We start from the raw sequence: 7,696 nt of genomic DNA, 5'->3' as shown, positions 1-7,696 counted from the left end.
TGGAACGTGTGCCGCTGGTAACAACATCCTCTGACCCTCCCGAAAACACTGTAACTACATGTAATAAACAAGGGTTTATCGAAGGTTATGAGCCACTCAACCAGTTAGTTAACCCAAGTCCGCGGCGAGGGTGCCCCAAATTGAGTGCCCCATTACTAAAATTTGTTAAACAGAAACTAAATTAAACGCAGGAAGTTATTTCATACATCGTTCTAAATTATCGTAGTTTCCTTTTAGGGTGTAAACTATTTGTTTATATCTTAAACTTATTCATACCGTGCCTTTTAACACATTATTTTTACGGTACTTTTTATTATCTTACACTACTTTAATTCATTGCAAGTATACAACCAATATCACAGTATTGGTATTGCAATACGCGATTTGCGTGTTTGGTTGCATACTTGCAATATTGATAATTAATTAACACAGTGTACTTTACCTAAATGAAATTTTTGTTTGAAATATCAGAAATATCTAGTTTACTGAGACCATAGATAAAATTGTCTATCAGAATAAACACAGAGTTATTCCTGGAGTTGTCAAAAGATTAAGAAACAACATTAATATTAACAAGAAGAACATATTGACACTGAAATGATCCAATCAAAGCCCACACCTCAATTAGGAAACCGCAAACATGAACAAAATTTGTCTACTACTCTCCGTATACTTCGATGTAAATAAAAATGTATATGGATAATAAAAAATTAAATCGTAGACGTTTTATACGGGGTGATTGAAAAGGCACAGCCAGTAAGCACGGGCGTGCCATTCTGTATTTTTTCAAAAGCACTCGAAGGATAAAACAATGCCAGCTTTGGGGGCACCGCGAAACCCCTTCGCCCCTTGCCACTTAAAACTTGTAAAAGCAATCAATATTTACTAAACCGACGAATACATATCTTCGAGTGGTTATTGTTTCTCTCTTTATTGTAGGGAAAACGGACGCGATTATTTTTTTGGTCGCGCTTACATTCGCCGAAATGTGTGTGATCTAAGAGGAAATTTAAGATTAAAAATTATACAACAAGTTATAGACAATTATTAAATTTAGATAAATATTTATTTGAAATCATTAATGTGTATGATTTTAGCTTTCTAATGATATAGAATAAATGATTATAACTTTACTCAACGATGAGATATTGATAATTTTAGGTCACGGCGTTTTTGGAAATTCTATCTTGTTATTATAATTAATTTTTTTCGGAGGAACATTTGAATTGATATTTTTATGAAATAATCATAGTATATAATTTTACCTTTCTAGTGATGTATAATACACGATTATAACTTCGCTTAACGATGTGATATTGATAATTTTAGCTTTTTTGGGAAATTTGCTGTTTTTATTATCATTAATTTTCGAACATATTTGGATTGATATATATTTGAGATGATTAAAGTATATAGTTTTAGCTTTCTAATGATATAGAATAAATGATTATAACTTTACTCAACGATGAGATATTAATAATTTAAGGTCACGGCGTTGTTGGGAAATTTTATCTTATTATAATTAATTTTTTTCAGAAGAACATTTGAATTAATATTTATACGAAATAATCATAGCATAAAGTTTTACTTTTCTAATGATGTATAATACACGATTATAACTTCACTTAACGATGTGATATTGATAATTTTAGCGTTTTTGGTAAATTTGTTGTTTTTATTATCATTAATTTTAGAGTTTTTTCCGGAAAAACTAATATATACGGATTGATATTTATTTGAGATGATTAAAGTATATAGTTTTAGCTTTCTAATGATATAGAATAAATGATTATAACTTTACTCAACGATGAGATATTCATAATTTTAGGTCACGACGTTTTTGTAAATTCTATCTTGTTATTATAATTAATTTTTTGCGGAAAAACATTTGAATTAATATTTATATGAAATCATCAGTATAAAGTTTTACCTTTCTAATCATGTATAATACACAATTATAACTTCACTTAATGATGTGATATTGATAATTTTAGCGTTTTTGGTAAATTTGCTGTTTTTATTATCATTAATTTTAGAGTTTTTTCCGGAAAAACTAATATATTTGGATTGATATATATTTGAGATGATTAAAGTATATAGTTTTAGGTTTCTAATGATATAGAATAAATGATTATAACTTTACTCAACTATGAGATATTGATAATTTTAGGTCACGGCGTTTTTGGGAAATTTTATCTTTTTATTATAATTAATTTTTTTCGGAAAAACATTTGAATTAATATTTATATGAAATCATCAGTATAAAGTTTTACCTTTCTAATCATGTATAATACACAATTATAACTTCACTTAATGATGTGATATTGATAATTTTAGCGTTTTTGACAAATTTGCTGTTTTTATTATCATTAATTTTAGAGTTTTTTGCGGAAAAACTAATATATTTGGATTGATATATATTTGAGATGATTAAAGTATATAGTTTTATTTTTCTAACAATATAGAATAAATGATTATAACTTTATTCAACGATGAGATATTAATAATTTTAGGTCACGGCGTTTTTGGAAAATTTTATCTTGTTATAATTAATTTGTTTCGGAAGAACATTTGAATTAATATTTATATGAAATAATCATAGTATAAAGCTTTACCTTTCTAATGATGTATAATACACGATTATAACTTCACTTAATAATGTGATATTGATAATTTTTGCGTTTTTGACAAATTTGCTTCTTTTATTATAATTAATTTAGAAATTTTTCCATAAGAACTAACCTAATCACAACACATGAATAATATATGATATAACTTCACTCAACGATGATATTTTGATATTTTTCGACCACGTTGTTTTTGTTTTTTAAAATTTGCAATTTTGATATGATTAATTTTAGAAATTTTACGGTGGAACCAAAAAATTTGAATTAATATTATAGTTCTGTCATTCAAATGACGTACAATAATTAGTTAATCATACTTTTTCGCAGTTTTTAATTATTAATTTTAGCGTTTTTGACAAATTTGCTACTTTTATTATGATTAATTTAGAGATTGCTCCATAAGAACTAACCTAATCATAACACATGAATAATATATGATATGATTTCACTCAACGATGATATTTTGATATTTTTCGACCACGTTGTTTTTGTTTTTTAAAATTTGCAATTTTGATATGATTAATTTTAGAAATTTTACGGTGGAACCAAAAAATTTGAATTAATATTATAGTTCTGTCATTCAAATGACGTACAATAATTAGTTAATCATACTTTTTCGCAGTTTTTAATTATTAATTTTAGCGTTTTTGACAAATTTGCTACTTTTATTATGATTAATTTAGAGATTGCTCCATAAGAACTAACCTAATCATAACACATGAATAATATATGATATGATTTCACTCAACGATGATATTTTGATATTTTTCGACCACGTTGTTTTTGTTTTTTAAAATTTGCAATTTTGATATAATTAATTTTAGAAATTTTACGGTGGAACCAACAAATTTGAATTAATATTATAGTTCTGCCATTCAAATGACGTATAATAGTTAATTAATTATACTTTTTGGCAGTTTTTAATTTTTAATTTTAGGGTTTTTGACAAATTTGCTACTTTTATTATAATTAATTTAGAAATTTTTCCATAAGAACTAACCTAATCATAACAAATGAATAATATATGATATAATTTCACTCAACGATGATATTTTGATATTTTTCGACCACGATGTTTTTGTTTTTTAAATTTGTAATTTTGATATGATTAATTTTAGAAATTTTACGGTGGGACCAACAAATTTGAATTAACATTATAGTTCTGCCATTCAAATGACGTACAATAGTTAGTCCATCATACTTTTTCGCAGTTTTTAATTTTTAATTTTAGCGTTTTTGATAAATTTGCTACTTTTATTATAATTAATTTAGAAATTTTACCGGAAGAACTAACCTAATGATGTAACACATGAATAATACATGATATAACTTCACTCAAAGATTATATTTTGATATTTTTCGACCACGTTGTTTTTGTTTTTTAAAATTTGCAATTTTGATATCATTAATTTTAGAAATTTTACGGTGGGACCAACAAATTTGAATTAATATTATAGTTCTGGCAATCAAATTACGTACAATAGTTAGTTAATCATACTTTTTCGCAGTTTTTAATTTTTAATTTTAGCGTTTTTGACAAATTTGCTACTTTTATTATAATTAATTTAGAAATTTTTCCGGAAGAAGTAACCTAATGATGTAACACATGATATAACTTCACTCAACGATGATATTTTGATATTTTTCGACCACGTTGTTTTTGTTTTTTAAAATTTGCAATTTTGATATGATTAATTTTAGAAATTTTACGGTGGAACCAAAAAATTTGAATTAATATTATAGTTCTGTCATTCAAATGACGTACAATAATTAGTTAATCATACTTTTTCGCAGTTTTTAATTATTAATTTTAGCGTTTTTGACAAATTTGCTACTTTTATTATGATTAATTTAGAGATTGCTCCATAAGAACTAACCTAATCATAACACATGAATAATATATGATATGATTTCACTCAACGATGATATTTTGATATTTTTCGACCACGTTGTTTTTGTTTTTTAAAATTTGCAATTTTGATATAATTAATTTTAGAAATTTTACGGTGGAACCAACAAATTTGAATTAATATTATAGTTCTGCCATTCAAATGACGTATAATAGTTAATTAATTATACTTTTTGGCAGTTTTTAATTTTTAATTTTAGGGTTTTTGACAAATTTGCTACTTTTATTATAATTAATTTAGAAATTTTTCCATAAGAACTAACCTAATCATAACACATGAATAATATATGATATAATTTCACTCAACGATGATATTTTGATATTTTTCGACCACGATGTTTTTGTTTTTTAAATTTGTAATTTTGATATGATTAATTTTAGAAATTTTACGGTGGGACCAACAAATTTGAATTAACATTATAGTTCTGCCATTCAAATGACGTACAATAGTTAGTCCATCATACTTTTTCGCAGTTTTTAATTTTTAATTTTAGCGTTTTTGATAAATTTGCTACTTTTATTATAATTAATTTAGAAATTTTACCGGAAGAACTAACCTAATGATGTAACACATGAATAATACATGATATAACTTCACTCAAAGATTATATTTTGATATTTTTCGACCACGTTGTTTTTGTTTTTTAAAATTTGCAATTTTGATATCATTAATTTTAGAAATTTTACGGTGGGACCAACAAATTTGAATTAATATTATAGTTCTGGCAATCAAATTACGTACAATAGTTAGTTAATCATACTTTTTCGCAGTTTTTAATTTTTAATTTTAGCGTTTTTGACAAATTTGCTACTTTTATTATAATTAGTTTAGAAATTTTTCCGGAAGAAGTAACCTAATGATGTAACACATGATATAACTTCACTCAACGATGATATTTTGATATTTTTCGACCACGTTGTTTTTGTTTTTTAAAATTTGCAATTGGAACCAACAAATTTGAATTAATATTATAGTTCTGCCATTCAAATGACGTACAATAGTTAGTTAACCATACTTTTTCGCAGTTTTTAATTTTTAATATTAGCGTTTTTGACAAATTTGCTACTTTTATTATAATTAATTTATAAATTTTTCCATAAGAACTAACCTAATCATAACACATAAATAATATATGATATAATTTCACTCAACGATGAGATATTGATAATTTTCGACCATGTTGTTTTTGTTTTTGGAAATTTGCAATTTTGATATGTGATATGCAAGTTTTCCCATAAATGACCTCGTCTCCAACAAAAATATATTTTTATAAAGACCTAAAAACTTACCTTAAATGTGTAACCCGCAAGCATCAAGTTTTTAAAACCCCAGGTTGTTAATAATAAACCAAGGATAAACTAAAGTGCACATCAACATTAATTGAACTGAAATAATAAAAACTGTTTTTCACTGATGTCTCGAATCACCACTTTGAAACGCAAAAATAACGCGGCGTTTTTGAAAATATTTCCTGATTTATCGCATTTTGGTTTTTTAGCACATATTGGATGAATTCGAAGGTCGAAGGTCAGAAGGCTGCGGGAAGAGCAAAGGACCAAGGAGCCAAGGAACGACGAGTAACCGTTAGCTGGTGGTCCAACGCGATCCCCACTTGAGTATCCAAAGGGCAAATAGGTGTATCTTTGGAATAGAGGATCCAGCGGACCCAGTATGGTTCTATACAACCAATGGCATCGTCCAAAGGATGTGCTCACTTTAGGTTATTTCCGTGCCACCAATCGGCGAACGGCTCGTTGGCCTCTTCCAGGGCAGGAACGCGGCAGGGGCGGTGCTTATACCGGGTACCTAGTTAGCAGGGTCCCCGGGGATCTGCAGCTGTTCGTTTGTCGATTCCCGATTCTTTGACGGCGCTTGCTCAGTTACTACACCTGCCCTTCGACTGGCCGCCTCTCTCGACTAACTTTCTAACTACAAATTTTCTTGGTGATCATTTCATGCTGATCTCTCAATGTGAACACTCTTTCTTATTTTCTGCAAAATTATAATATTAATTAATTTAACATTAATCTTATTTTTACAAAATAAACAAGATTTCGTATTGAGACAAAAAAAAAATTTATTAGCTTCCACTTCATTCGAGATACTTCAGATTTAAGTTGAGATACCTTACATTCAAGTACATTTTGTACACGTAAGCACAAAACGATCAAAAATGAGTGTTAATTAATTATCGTGCTCGACGTCATCATTACAAGATGCAACCAATATCACAATATTCGTATTGCAATACGCTAATCGCGTTATTGGTTGCATATTATGACGTCGGGTACGATAATTAATTAAGACACTGTATATATCTATGTTCCTTATAACACCCAAATGCATAAACACTTAATATCAAAGAATGTAAAATTAAATATGATTTAATGGACACTTATCGTATTATAAAGGTTTTGAAGTTATTTAATATAGAGTTAGAGACGAAGTGGTTCAGAAAATGGGGGCTTGAAGAAGTTATTAACCACTCGTGAAAGAGAAAAAAAAAGCGAATTGCCGAATGAAAAAATATTGGAGTTTCTTGAAAAAAAAAAAACGTGGGGAGAACCGTCGGTAGACGAAGTCGTAATAAATTCATGCGGATTCGCCCACCGAGTTGGAAATTTGAATTTCTTTGTGATGACGCCCTCGACGTCGGGACCTTTGATTTTATCGGAAGAGCTGTCGTTATTTTTACGGGTAGTGCTTTTGATGTGGAAATTTTCTTTTATTTTGTTCATATACATATAATTATATTTTTGCATAAAAATTTTTTAACTTGTAAATGTATTACATATACGAGTTGATCTGTGCGTGTCATCCAATTATACAGACTCATACGAGGTTTACGCGAGTTTTATACCAGCGGCTTTCCTAAAAGGATCTTCAAGTACTCTTCAATTCCTCTTGCCCTTGTTCGGATTGATGTCTCGTCCTCGTATTTAATAGGATTGATCTCGATTTTTTTAACGCGTCCCTTTCCCTAACGACTGAACGACTAATGATATGTCGTCCTAATCTGCAAATCTACCCTTCCCTAATTTTCTAATAGCACCTATCGCGCGAAAAGCCCTTTTCACAAAAGCTGCCTTTGACAGCCTCCATTAAATCCTCACCATGTGAGGGGTTTATAGGATACGCATCAAATTCACTTTTATTTCA

Source organism: Onthophagus taurus, chromosome 8, assembly GCF_036711975.1.
Source record: "Onthophagus taurus isolate NC chromosome 8, IU_Otau_3.0, whole genome shotgun sequence".
In the NCBI taxonomy this organism is placed as follows: Eukaryota; Metazoa; Arthropoda; class Insecta; order Coleoptera; family Scarabaeidae; genus Onthophagus; species Onthophagus taurus.
This window is presented reverse-complemented; position numbering follows the sequence as displayed.